General features: G+C 38.2%; 1 protein-coding gene across 3 annotated transcripts in view; it reads left to right on the top strand.

Moving 5' to 3' along the window:
- Positions 1 to 1,452: 1,452 nt before the first annotated feature.
- Positions 1,453 to 14,821, top strand: part of lhfpl2a (LHFPL tetraspan subfamily member 2a) — a 28,838-nt gene continuing 15,469 nt past the window's right edge. The window contains exons 1-2 of one of the 3 annotated variants that reach the window (XM_058416447.1): positions 10,018 to 10,056; positions 11,006 to 11,154. The gene's annotated coding sequence lies outside the window, so the exon portion shown is untranslated. Of the gene's footprint in view, positions 1,655 to 9,962; positions 10,057 to 11,005; positions 11,155 to 14,821 lie in introns of those variants that run through there. The other 2 variants (XM_058416444.1, XM_058416445.1) reach the window with 2 other exon arrangements.

Below are 14,821 nucleotides of genomic sequence, written 5' to 3'. Positions count from 1 at the left end.
CGTGGGGAGCGAAGGCTGGCCCGTGTGATCCGATCCAACAGACAAGCTACTGTTGCTCAAATTGCTGAAGAATGCTGGTTCTGAAAGAAAGGTGTCAGAATACTTAGTGCATGACGGGTCAGGGCTGTTTTGGCAGCAAAAGGGAGACCAACACAATATTAGGTAGGTGGTCATAATGTTATGCTTGGTCAGTGTATACGATGGCAAACTCACTTTGTGAAGAATGCTGTGTGTTTATGCTATTATTTGATGAATGATATGGTGAACATGTTATCATACAGCCTGTTAGAAAACATGGTAAAGTGTGACAAGTAAACTTAAAAGCAGTCACACTGTGTAAAACTGGCTTCAGAGAGCACAGTCCTAATCCTTGTTTCTGCAGTGGACAGATTTTCCCAGAACAACAGACATGCTCCCTACTTAGGGAACCTCCTGTAAAGTGGAATGTAGGAGTGTGAGGGTTTTCTGAAGGGATTCTGATAATAATATAATGCATTTTGAAGAGAGAGAGAGAGAGAGAGTGTATGTGTGTGTGTGTGTGTGGTTTTTCAGTCAGCTGATTCACATTTCAGAAGATCAAACTGGAAAAAAAACAGCCTATGAAGTGGGAAGTTGAAACATAGTATTATGACATTGTCGACCTCCATGATTTTGAGCTACAAAGTAGGGGGAAAAAACATGGACGCCTCCACTCTTGTCTGTTTCCAGAAGGAATCTAGGCAGCTAACTGTGATGTGTGCTGTATTAACCTCCTCAAAGCAGCGTCCAGAACAATTCATTTAACAGTAAATACATGCTAATTTGTTCACAGCAGCCGTGTCGATGTGACATCGCTTGCTGAACTCCGATTGACGAGACCATCCTAACTTTTGTGTGTTTCTTTGTTTTCCTCTTTGGATGTTTGGACATTTTTTGGGGGGGAAATGACGAAGTTTAGACCAACCCTAATGAATCCTGCGTGTGTCAGAGACGAGGTGGTGTCCTGCTGTCACACTGCACACAGAACATTTCTCAAAACCAGCATGTCTCCAAAACACTCCACATCAGCTGCCATACGGTTTAAAGGAACACTTCAGCCACAAATTAGAAAAACAGTTCCCTTTGCTCCAAATGGTACACAAATGACATGTTTTAAAGGAGGATGATTTACACACACAGATACACATTCATGCTAAACTGGAAGCTTCTTTTACTATTTAGTTTCATTAGCCTCATAGCTTCAGTGCAAAATCTCATAACTAAACTTGAAGTAAAGGGACATTTTTATTTTTGACCGATTTATGATATGTCTGATTATTTACATATAATCTGTGTGTGTGTGTGTGTAAATAGGTTGTATATATTTTTTCAAAATCTGTACACATTTACTTACTTCACTAACATTTAAAGAGAGAGAGAGAGAGAGAGAGAGAGACAGACAGACAGACAGACAGACAGAGGGAGAGTGAAACCTCAGTGAATTGACTTCAGGACAGAGAGACACCCAGATGGAGGTAGACAGATGGAGAGAGACAGTTGTTCCACAGCAGCTGCTCTGATTCCTCTTTCCACACTGAGCTAACATTTTCACGATAAAATCTCAGCCTGCGACATCACACCGAGGGACGAAAGACGGACAGAGAGACAAGGAGTGAGAAACAAAAGAGAGACAAAGGTGAGTAACACTCATTTGCACGTCATTAGATCGGTTATAAACTTGTTATAAACATGTTACTCATGTTCATTACAGTATGCGTAAATTTACAGTGTGCTAATTTTGTGTGTGTGTGTGTGTGTGTGAGATGTGTGAGCACCGGTTCAGTCGCGTGTCCGAGCGAAGAGGAAACTCGTGGCAGGGGAGGGGATGCTGGTGGGTGAGGGGCAGTTTGGGGGGATTTGGAGAGGTGGTGTGGGGGAGGGTGAAGTGAAAGGAGGGTCTCTTGTTTCTTTTCTTCTTCTTTTTGTTCCAAAAGTGGATTTTACATTCTCCCAGAACAAACTGCAACTACAATTGACATGATTTCTAAGCTTGAAGGAGTCTAAGTAACCTGAATTTTTATTTGTTTACTGAGTAATCTACTCCTCGCAGTACTTATTTAGTTATTTCATTTAGCAGTTTTCCCCACACCTCTGGGGTTGGTGGTTTGCTTCCCATCTCTGCCCTGTGTCTATGGAGCTCTCATGTTTTCCCTGTGCTTCAGGGGTTCTCTCTGGGTACTCCAGTTTCCTCCCAGTACAAAGACATGTGTTGTAGACTGACTGGTATCTCTAAATTGTCTCTGTAATTTAATAAATGTGAAATTGAGCTGTTATGTGCTAGGCTTCGTTTCATTCTAGTTTCATTCTCAGATTAGCAGGGAAAGCTAGCTACGCATTGTAGACACACTCACACACTCTCTCTGTCTCTCTCTCTGTCTCTCTCTCTCTCTCTCTCTCTGTCTCTCTCCATCTCTCTGACTCCATCTCTCTCACCCCCATCTATCTCACTCTCTCTCTTTCCCTCTCTTCATCTCTCTCTCTCTCTCTCTCGCTCTCTCTCTCCATCTTTCTTTCTCTCTCCATCTCTCTCTTTGACTCTCTCTCTCCCAGCTGCTTGTGGTCAGTATATTTTCCAAACTGAGGTCATTACTTAGTTTGTGTAAGAAGTTATAAATAAGAGAATAAAGCAGTTTGTGGTCAGCAGCTGGTGAATCATAAAACCAGGGCTGTAACGGTACATCGCTAAAAACAGTAAACCCTAATAATTACATGTGAACCTGCTGCATGGAGACCTTTACGGACACACAACACACACTATGCTCTGGGATTAATGACAGCGATTCTCTTTATTTCCACACTTCTATATTTTTCATAGAAGTGTGTGAGGTTGTCTGTCTATATATGTGGCCCTGTGATGGACTGGTGACCTGTCCAGGGTGTACCCCTGCCTTTCGCCCAATGTGTGCTGGGATAGGCTCCAGCAGATCCCCGTGACCCTAATTAGGAATAAAGCGGGTATAGAAAATGGATGGATGGATGGAACACTCACACACAATTCTCAGTAATGAAGGTTCATCTTTTGTTTTCAACAGATTTCACTCAGCTTTTCAGTTTCTGTCTGATGATAAATGAGGATTCGTAAAACGTATGTACGGTTCCAGCAAACATCTTCAAGTTTCTGAGACACACATGGACACACGGTTTCCAGAGATGTGTGTAAGACACTGTGAAAATCTGTAACTAGTGCATGTTATTCTATAAATACTCAAATTCACATTTATTCAGAAATACGAACAATAAATCAGCAATATAAAATAACACTGTTAGTACTGCTACTATATGAAAATGTTTATTCCTTAATTATAAAAAATACATTATTAAAATATATGATTTTTTTTATTTAAATGAAATAATTTTTTTCTAAATTAAACTATTACACTTAAATAAAATTTATGCAAATTATTATTAAGAAAATGGTGGGAAATGATAGTGTGTGTGTGTGTGTGTGTGTGTGTGGCTGCTCTAACGTGGCAGGAGTGCAAACCACATTAAAAAAAACAAACCAAAAATGAAAAAGTTAATCAGACAACAAAGCAACAAACTAAAAAAAATAAAAAGCACACAACAGTTAGCCTAGCAAAATACGGTTTCATCTGAAAGATACTTGTGTTATTATAGTGAGGAGGAATGATTTCTTCTAAATATTTAGTGAATTTTCAGTGTCTTAATGGTCAAATTTGAATCATACCTAAAATAGCACTGGGTAAAAATCAAAATCATTTGATTTATTTAGGTGTTTTATCCTCGAAACCTCCTTCAGCTCCCCGTTTTCCACACACTGTAGCCAATCAGCAGCAAGCATTGTAATGATCACCAATGCATTTTTCTGCGTTCTTGGTTTGACCGAAGAGACATTCATTAATGTAATGAGACGATGGGGAACATCACGGCATATTCGCTGACGTTACACTACGACGTTCGCTGTCAGCTCGTTAGAGTGTTTCATGACTTTAAATCCCCGTTACTGTTTCTGTTCAGAGGAGACATGAACAGATGGAGGGAATGAGGGAAGGAATGAATGAGGGAGGGAAAGAGAGAAGGAGGGGTGCTGACTTGGCATTTCATGAAAGGTGGAATAAAAAAAAAAGAAGCCATAATTAGATGTTTGGTTAAATGTGAGCCACATATCCTGCATCCCCACAGTTTCTATGTTAACTATAAAAATAACTAATAAAATAGGAATAAAGAATTTTTTTAAAAAGAGCAAACATGTTTCCTTAACTGAGGTTATGATTAGTGTTAGATGTAACAGAGAAAGAGAGAGAGAGAGAGAGATGACTCCACTCTAAATTTACATCCAGACAGAAAGTCTCTATCACTGAATACATCAAAACTAGTTCACTATATCGCAGACTAAGAACGCCATCAGTCTAAAAATTCTGTTGGGACAATTATTTTTTGTATATTTTGAAGTACTTCAGGAAGAGGTAGGTCTTTAGACGTCGTTTGAAGACTGCAGATTGATCTAAAGCAAATGCCATTACAGCACAATTTCTCTCATAAAGTGGGGAGCACTGTGTGTTTTTCACCTCCAGACGTGACAAATTCTAGAAATAAATCTGTCCTGGTGAGTGTGGTCTTAATAACATTCATTACACAGCAGGGGGGGTACAGAAACACACACACACACACACACATTCAAAGCTTTGTTTAACATTTCTTTCCTGTCTGTCTCTGTACAAATCTTTCTGTCTGTCTGTTTATGAGTATAAATGATTATTTTTCAGATGTGTTACTCTGTAGATCTTCTTTCACCTGCTTTATGAGTTTTGCTTTAAACCAGCGCTCTGTAAAATGCTAAACCACTGGTGATGTAAAACCTGAATGGAATTATGTTCATTTATTTCCCCCAATTTGCTCTACCTTTGCTCTGACCCCGTGCATTGTGGGGTTTCCTCTGGGTTCTCTAGTTTCCTCCCCCAGGCCAAAAACATGCGCTGTAGGCTGATTGCCATGTCTAAATTGTCCAGATGTGATGGGTTAGCACACTGTCACAGTGTCCCCTGCCTTGTTCCCAGAGTTTCGGGATAGATAGACGAAACTGGATTGCTAACCAGCTCCCATCTTTTTGAACTGCCGTTCCTGCTGCATCACAGGGCAGTGTAATCCTCTAATCAGATATATGGAAATAAAAGCTTTGTTTATTAATCTGTTGGAAATTGAATGATTGCTAAAGTTGCTGCGATTAACAATACACCATCCACACAGAGAGCTGGTATTTAAGCTCCAGTCTGTGGATAGATTGTGGCATCCTTAGGGTTTTAATTCATCTTAAATTAATCAAATCTGACAATATTGGGGGGAAACACTTTTCAATAGACAACAAAATTTGCACTTTTATTTATTACTTGGTTTAGTTTAGTCATTGTTCGATAAAGAGCTAAGCTCCTCCTACTTATTTGGAACACCAGGTCAGGAGTCCTTCTGGAGCTAGTTTTAAGTAACTTTGAGAAGGGGGGGCATGTGTGTGTCTGAGACTTCTGAACCACTGGAAACATCTGTGTGTCCCTCCTGCACACTGAAATACCTCTGCTGTTTCTCATTTAATGTGTGTGTGTGTGTGTGTAATATGTCCTCCGCAAATATATTTGTCTTTGTATATAATTAAGGCCTTTGAGTGTGTGTGTGTGTGTGGTGTGTGTGTGTGAGTGTGTGATGTAATCCTGAGTTTCCACTAAGTTAAAAAGGACAGCCCCTCTCTGTCTGTCTGTCTGTCTGTCTGTCTGTCTCTCACTCTCTCTCACACACACACACACGCACACATACACACACACATAAAAACATCCTTTCTGCTCAAGGTGGGTGGCCGAACAGCACTTCCCAAAGAGGCTACACACACACACACACACACACACACACAGAGGTAGTCATTATCAGTAACAGCTGCATAGGTATGAAGAAAAACTAAGTGATATCACAGAGGTCATTTAAAGTTTATCACTGGAACACCAGACTGTACCATCTTAGACACTTAGGGGTGTGAGGGTGGTGGTACAGTCCTGTATCCTGCAATAACAGGGGTAGTCATCCTGTGGAGCTTCTGTTTCACTAATCAGGGACTTCTTGTATGACATTAATAGCCTTAGGGAGCCCCAAAGAATTTAATAGTCCGAAGAAAAACACCGGCTCAGGAAAAGGAAGTTGCTTCACTCAGCTTCCTGTGGAAGTGTAATTATTGTGCTAATCTGTATATGTGTTTAAAGAGGCCAGGGCTTGTAAAATACAATTTTGACAGTTATGAACAGTGAGTTCAGTCTCAGTTCATGTTGTGACGTCAGATCTTGTTTGTTTGACGCTTGTTAAGATGCAAATTTCATTTTAAATGTACAATTTGCTAAATTTTACATGATTCCTGAATATGATAATGTCACTTTATACCAGAAAAAGCAATGATTTCATTCCCACACAAACATACAAACACATCTTTTTGTATTTCTCTATCAGACACTTGGCTTCACAAACACATATACAGGGATGAGCAAATTTTGCATTTTATAATGTTCCTATAACATCTCATTCATAGGGGCTTGAAAAGTAATAGTAAAAATAATAAACAACCAAAAAATAAATAAATAAAAATTAAATAATAATAATATTATTATTATTATTATTATTATTATTATTATTATAAATCGATTGATTAAGTAATTCAAACATTTTATCTAATAAAGAAAAGCATATGATTGCTGACTTACTGAAGTTTTTTGTTAGACATTTCTTTAAACATGGGAGGAGTGTTGGTGCTTGTAAAAGTCAGTAAGTGTAAGTAAGTATAAATCATGGTACAGCAGGTATAAACAGTTATTTCCTCACCAGTCTTCTATCTTTCTACTCTCTCTGATGAAACAAAACAAATGCTGCTTGTCATGTTCCAGAGAAACCACAAACCACAAACCTCTCCGTCCTGAACACTTGGGTTTCCCTGATGTTCCATATCATTATACAGAAATATGAACTGGAAAAAATGTGCAATGGTTTTGGACTGTGGGAGGAAACCGGAGTACCCGGAGTAAACCCACGCAGGCATGGGGAGAACATGCAAACTCCACACAGAAAGGCCCCTGCCTGTTCAATCAAAACATGGTTGTGGGATATGAGGTGCGTTAAATTCAATATATAAGCTGAAAAACTGTTCAAAGTACTTAAGGGCAACTTGAGTGCACCTGTTTAACTCTAGTGCTGCGTGTTGCCATGTTGATTTAACATCCATCTGTAAACTGGGAAGGAACTCGTCGACAATAGGTTGCGAGCTTGAGTTGAATGCAGCATTAGGATGTGGTGTAGTATTGTATGGCTTTAGTGCACAGTAGGGTACAGTGTAGTATTTTAGGCTGTAGTGTAGTATTTTAGGCTGTAGTGTAGTATTTTAGAGTGTGGTGGAATGCAGTGTAATACTTTAGGATGCAGTTTAGTCTGTAGTCTAATATTTTAGTGCAGTAAAAACTCTAGTATTGTAGGGTGTAGTGTAGTATTTTAGGGTGTAGTGTAGTATTTTAGGGTACAGTGTAGTGTTTTAGGGAGTATTGTACTATTTTAGGGTGCAGTGTAGTATTTTAGGGTGCAGTGTAGTATTTTAGGGTGCAGTGTAGTATTTTAGGGTATAGTGTAGTATTTTAGGGTACAGTGTAGTATTTTAGGGTATAGTGTAGTATTTTAGGGTACAGTGTAGTGTTTTAGGGAGTATTGTACTATTTTAGGGTGCAGTGTAGTATTTTAGGGTATAGTGTAGTATTTTAGGGTACAGTGTAGTGTTTTAGGGAGTATTGTACTATTCTAGGGTGCAGTGTAGTATTTTAGGGTGCAGTGTAGTATTTTAGGGTATAGTGTAGTATTTTAGGGTTCAGTGTAGAGTTTTAGGGAGTATTGTACTATTCTAGGGTGCAGTGTAGTATTTTAGGGTGCAGTGTAGTATTTTAGGGTATAGTGTAGTATTTTAGGGTTCAGTGTAGAGTTTTAGGGTGTAGTGTAGTATTTTAGGGTATAGTGTAGTATTTTAGGGTACAGTGTAGTGTTTTAGGGAGTATTGTACTATTTTAGGGTGCAGTGTAGTATTTTAGGGTGTAGTGTAGTATTTTAGGGTGTAGTGTAGTATTTTAGGGTATAGTGTAGTATTTTAGGGTACAGTGTAGTGTTTTAGGGTGTAGTGTAGTATTTTAGGGTATAGTGTAGTGTTTTAGGGAGTATTGTACTATTTTAGGGTGCAGTGTAGTATTTTAGGGTGCAGTGTAGTATTTTAGGGTATAGTGTAGTATTTTAGGGTTCAGTGTAGAGTTTTAGGGTGTAGTGTAGTATTTTAGGGTATAGTGTAGTATTTTAGGGTACAGTGTAGTGTTTTAGGGTGTAGTGTAGTATTTTAGGGTATAGTGTAGTGTTTTAGGGAGTATTGTACTATTTTAGGGTGCAGTGTAGTATTTTAGGGTATAGTGTAGTATTTTAGGGTTCAGTGTAGAGTTTTAGGGTGTAGTGTAGTATTTTAGGGTATAGTGTAGTATTTTAGGGTACAGTGTAGTGTTTTAGGGTGTAGTGTAGTATTTTAGGGTATAGTGTAGTGTTTTAGGGAGTATTGTACTATTTTAGGGTGCAGTGTAGTATTTTAGGGTGCAGTGTAGTATTTTAGGGTACAGTGTAGTGTTCTAGGGTACAGTGTAGTATTTTAGGGTACAGTGTAGTATTTTAGGGTGCAGTGTATTGTTTTATGGTACAGTGTAGTGTTTCATGGTAGAGTGTAGCACTTTATGGTATAGTGTATTATTTTAGGATGTAGTATAGCATAGTAATATAGCATAGTATTTAGTGTTGTATGTTATTTGTAGTGTAGTACTTTATGATGTATTGTAGTATTTCTAAGTTGTAGTGCAGTGCTTTAGTTGTAGTATAGTATTGTGTGTGTGTGTGTGTGTCCCTCCCCCAACATTGTTTCAGGTCACACTGCTGTAAGAGGATGCCGGCTCTATCACACAGAGCTGCTATTATTGTGCAGAATTAACACTTTTTTGCTTTTACCCCTGCCAACTCACCTGCCCCCGGGTGGGTTTGGGATAGAGGGAGTAACAGGGGGTTAATTGGGGTGGAGGGTCAGAGGAGTCATATCCATCAAACTGAGACGATTTACAGGCTTCACTGTGGATCTCAGTGTTGTTTTTTTTGTGCCAGTAGCTATTAATTACCTAATCTAAAGCTTCATTTTTGAATACCTCGTTTATCTAAATCCTTTATTTTATTTTTCGTGCTATACTATTTAATGCTTAAATAAATACTTTATTTAATACAGCGATAAAGGTTTTAACAGTAAAGCAAGTCTGTCCTTGGGTTTCAGTGTAAACGGAATTTTGGTGTGGATCTTTTTAAAGAATCTTAAAGAATTTTAGTGTTTAAGAATCTGCAGTGATCTGCATGAGCAAGCCTGTAACACTCATACACTCACAGCAGGCAGTCTGGTGTGTGTGTGTGTGTGTGTGCGTGTGTGTCTTTCTTCTTTGTATTTTCCCTATTAAGCTGCCAGTCATGACAGTATGGAAACTTCTTGAGTGGCTGCATTTGTAATTTGTGCGTGAGTGTATCCGCAGGTAGAGCTGAAACAAAACAACTCATACACACATGCACACACATACACAAACACAGGATTCCAAATCCTGCTGTCGTTTCCTAGTTGACCTCAGGTCAGCCTGAAAGGTTTTGAAACAAAGCCGATAGAATTGGGTCCAAGGATTAAGACACAGCCCATTGACCATTTTAAACAGAAAGAGAGAGAGAGAGAGAGAGAGAGAGAGAGTGAGACAGGGAGAGTGAGACAGGAAGAGGGAGACTTCTGGTCTGTGTGTAGCCTGTATTCAGAGCTGAAGAATGGACTTTCCTGCTAACACTGTAGAATTTTGATGGACGCGGGGGCGGGGTCTGGTGTGGGGGTTGCCTTGGTGACGTGGAGGGGGTGGAGTCGGGGGAGTGGACAGAGCAGTGGGGGATTTTCTCAGTCAGTGTGTGTGAGGGAGCCGTGTGGTGGTGACTTGGATATGGACACAGGACATACACACTGAACAGGTCAGACTTCTGATTATTCATGGAATTTGATCAACGGCTTTCACTTGGATTTTCTTGGATGTTTGATAAAACTGGATTTTCTTGGATGTTGGATTTGACTTTATATTGTTAGATTTGTGTTTTAGCTCTCAGTGCCTGAAGCCCATTGGAGGACCTTAGCTCTGTGTAGTGTGTTACAGGAGTGTAGGCTGTAGTGTGCAGAGTGTGTAATGTGATTGTGTAGCCTGCAGTAATAGTGTGTAATGTGATTGTGTAGCCTGCAGTAATAGTGTGTAATGTGATTGTGTAGCCTGCAGTAATAGTGTGTAATGTGATTGTGTAGCCTGCAGTAATAGTGTGTAATGTGATTGTGTAGCCTGCAGTAATAGTGTGTAATGTGATTGTGTAGCCTGCAGTAATAGTGTGTAATGTGATTGTGTAGCCTGCAGTAATAGTGTGTAATGTGATCATGAAAAATGTTATACTAGTGTGTAGTGTGATTGTCTAGTGCACTGTAATAGTATGTAATGTAATTGTTTAGTGCGCTATTGTTGTATGTAATGTGATTGTGTAGTGTAACTGTGTAGTGTGTTACAGTAGTATGCAATGTAATTGTGTATTGTGACTATTTAGTGTGTTATAGTAGTGTGCAATGTGATTGTGTTGTGTATTATAGTACTGTGTAGTGCATTCTAAGAGTGTGTAGTGTGATTGTGCAGTGCACCATAATAGCATGTAGTGTAATTGTGTAGTACACTATTTTAGTGTGTAGTATGATTGCGTAGTGCATTATAAGAGTGTGTAATGTGATTGTTTAGTGTATTATAGTATTGTGTAGTGCACTATAATGGTGTAGCATGTACGTAGTATTACATATAGTATGTAATGTGATTGTGTAGTGTACTTAAGTTGTCTTTATTTGTCACATATACATTACTGCACAGTGAAATTCTTTCTTCATATATCCCAGCCTTAGGGGTCAGACATGATGCAGCACCCTTAGGTTGGGGGCCTTGCTGAAGGGCCCAACAGTGGCAGCTTGGCAGTGCTGGGGCTTGAATCCCGATCTTCCGGTTACTGACACAGAGCCTTAACCACTTGAGCTACCACCGCCCTAGGGTGATTGTGTAGTGCATTACTTGAGTGTGTAGTGTGATTGTGTAGTGTGCAATGTGATTGTGTAGTGTATTATAGTAGTGTGCAGTGTGATTGTGTAGTGTATTATAGTAGTGTGCAGTGTGATTGTGTAGTGTATTATAGTAGTGTGCAGTGTGATTGTGTAGTGTATTATAGTAGTGTGCAGTGTGATTGTGTAGTGTATTATAGTAGTGTGTAGTGTGATTGTGTAGTGTATTATAGTAGTGTGCAGTGTGATTGTGTAGTGTATTATAGTAGTGTGTAGTGTGATTGTGTAGTGTATTATAGTAGTGTGCAGTGTGATTGTGTAGTGTATTATAGTAGTGTGCAGTGTGATTGTGTAGTGTATTATAGTAGTGTGCAGTGTGATTGTGTAGTGTATTATAGTAGTGTGCAGTGTGATTGTGTAGTGTATTATAGTAGTGTGTAGTGTGATTGTGTAGTGTATTATAGTAGTGTGCAGTGTGATTGTGTAGTATATTATAGTAGTGTGTAGTGTGATTGTGTAGTATATTATAGTAGTGTGTAGTGTGATTGTGTAGAGTATTATAGTAGTGTGCAGTGTGATTGTGTAGTGTATTATAGTAGTGTGCAGTGTGATTGTGTAGTGTATTATAGTAGTGTGCAGTGTGATTGTGTAGTGTATTATAGTAGTGTGCAGTGTGATTGTGTAGTGTATTATAGTAGTGTGTAGTGTGATTGTGTAGTGTATTATAGTAGTGTGTAGTGTGATTGTGTAGTGTATTATAGTAGTGTGTAGTGTGATTGTGTAGAGTATTATAGTAGTGTGCAGTGTGATTGTGTAGTGTATTATAGTAGTGTGTAGTGTGATTGTGTAGAGTATTATAGTATTGTGTAGTGTGATTGTGTAGAGTATTATAGTAGTGTGATTGTGTAGTGTATTATAGTAGTGTGCAGTGTGATTGTGTAGTGTATTATAGTAGTGTGATTGTGTAGTGTATTATAGTAGTGTGTAGTGTGATTGTGTAGAGTATTATAGTAGTGTGTAGTGTGATTGTGTAGTGTATTACAGTAGTGTGCAGTGTGATTGTGTAGTGTATTATAGTAGTGTGTAGTGTGATTGTGTAGAGTATTATAGTAGTGTGCAGTGTGATTGTGTAGTGTATTATAGTAGTGTGCAGTGTGATTGTGTAGTGTATTATAGTAGTGTGCAGTGTGATTGTGTAGTGTATTATAGTAGTGTGGAGTGTGATTGTGTAGTGTATTATAGTAGTGTGTAGTGTGATTGTGTAGTGTATTATAGTAGTGTGCAGTGTGATTGTGTAGTATATTATAGTAGTATGTAGTGTGATTGTGTAGTGTATTATAGTAGTGTGTAGTGTGATTGTGTAGTATATTATAGCAGTGTGCAGTGTGATTGTGTAGTGTATTATAGTAGTGTGCAGTGTGATTGTGTAGTATATTATAGTAGTATGTAGTGTGATTGTGTAGTGTATTATAGTAGTGTGCAGTGTGATTGTGTAGTGTGTTATAGCAGTGTGTAGTGTGATTGTGTAGTGTATTATAGTAGTGTGCAGTGTGATTGTGTAGTATATTATAGTAGTGTGCAGTGTGATTGTGTAGTGTGTTATAGCAGTGTGTAGTGTGATTGTGTAGTGTATTATATAGCAGTGTGATTGTAGTGTGTTTGTGTAGTATATTATAGTAGTGTGCAGTGTGATTGTGTAGTGTGTTATAGCAGTGTGTAGTGTGATTGTGTAGTGTATTATAGTAGTGTGCAGTGTGATTGTGTAGTATATTATAGTAGTGTGCAGTGTGATTGTGTAGTATATTATAGTAGTGTGCAGTGTGATTGTGTAGTGTGTTATAGCAGTGTGTAGTGTGATTGTGTAGTGTATTATAGTAGTGTGCAGTGTGATTGTGTAGTATATTATAGTAGTGTGCAGTGTGATTGTGTAGTATATTATAGTAGTGTGCAGTGTGATTGTGTAGTGTGTTATAGCAGTGTGTAGTGTGATTGTGTAGTGTATTATAGTAGTGTGCAGTGTGATTGTGTAGTGTATTATAGTAGTGTGCAGTGTGATTGTGTAGTGTATTATAGTAGTGTGTAGTGTGATTGTGTAGTGTATTATAGTAGTGTGCAGTGTGATTGTGTAGTGTATTATAGTAGTGTGCAGTGTGATTGTGTAGTGTATTATAGTAGTGTGTAGTGTGATTGTGTAGTGTATTATAGTAGTGTGCAGTGTGATTGTGTAGTGTATTATAGTAGTGTGTAGTGTGATTGTGTAGTGTATTATAGTAGTGTGCAGTGTGATTGTGTAGTGTATTATAGTAGTGTGCAGTGTGATTGTGTAGTGTATTATAGTAGTGTGTAGTGTGATTGTGTAGTGTATTATAGTAGTGTGCAGTGTGATTGTGTAGTGTATTATAGTAGTGTGTAGTGTGATTGTGTAGTGTATTATAGTAGTGTGCAGTGTGATTGTGTAGTATATTATAGTAGTGTGTAGTGTGATTGTGTAGTGTATTATAGTAGTGTGTAGTGTGATTGTGTAGTGTATTATAGTAGTGTGCAGTGTGATTGTGTAGTGTATTATAGTAGTGTGCAGTGTGATTGTGTAGTGTATTATAGTAGTGTGCAGTGTGATTGTGTAGTGTATTATAGTAGTGTGTAGTGTGATTGTGTAGAGTATTATAGTAGTGTGTAGTGTGATTGTGTAGTGTATTATAGTAGTGTGTAGTGTGATTGTGTAGTGTATTATAGTAGTGTGTAGTGTGATTGTGTAGTGTATTATAGTAGTGTGTAGTGTGATTGTGTAGTGTATTATAGTAGTGTGTAGTGTGATTGTGTAGTGTATTATAGTAGTGTGTAGTGTGATTGTGTAGTGTATTATAGTAGTGTGATTGTGTAGTGTATTATAGTAGTGTGTAGTGTGATTGTGTAGTGTATTATAGTAGTGTGATTGTGTAGTGTATTATAGTAGTGTGCAGTGTGATTGTGTAGTGTATTATAGTAGTGTGCAGTGTGATTGTGTAGTGTATTATAGTAGTGTGCAGTGTGATTGTGTAGTGTATTATAGTAGTGTGCAGTGTGATTGTGTAGTGTATTATAGTAGTGTGATTGTGTAGTGTATTATAGTAGTGTGCAGTGTGATTGTGTAGTATATTATAGTAGTGTGCAGTGTGATTGTGTAGTGTATTATAGTAGTGTGTAGTGTGATTGTGTAGAGTATTATAGTAGTGTGCAGTGTGATTGTGTAGTGTATTATAGTAGTGTGCAGTGTGATTGTGTAGTATATTATAGCAGTGTGCAGTGTGATTGTGTAGTATATTATAGTAGTGTGTAGTGTGATTGTGTAGAGTATTATAGTAGTGTGTAGTGTGATTGTGTAGAGTATTATAGTAGTGTGCAGTGTGATTGTGTAGTGTATTATAGTAGTGTGTAGTGTGATTGTGTAGAGTATTATAGTAGTGTGTAGTGTGATTGTGTAGAGTATTATAGTAGTGTGATTGTGTAGTGTATTATAGTAGTGTGCAGTGTGATTGTGTAGTGTATTATAGTAGTGTGATTGTGTAGTGTATTACAGTAGTGTGCAGTGTGATTGTGTAGTGTATTATAGTAGTGTGTAGTGTGATTGTGTAGAGTATTATAGTAGTGTGCAGTGTGATTGTGTAGTGTATTATAGTAGTG

The sequence above is a fragment of the Hemibagrus wyckioides genome, linkage group LG18, assembly GCF_019097595.1.
Source record: "Hemibagrus wyckioides isolate EC202008001 linkage group LG18, SWU_Hwy_1.0, whole genome shotgun sequence".
Lineage (NCBI taxonomy): Eukaryota > Metazoa > Chordata > Actinopteri > Siluriformes > Bagridae > Hemibagrus > Hemibagrus wyckioides.
This window is presented reverse-complemented; position numbering and strand designations above follow the sequence as displayed.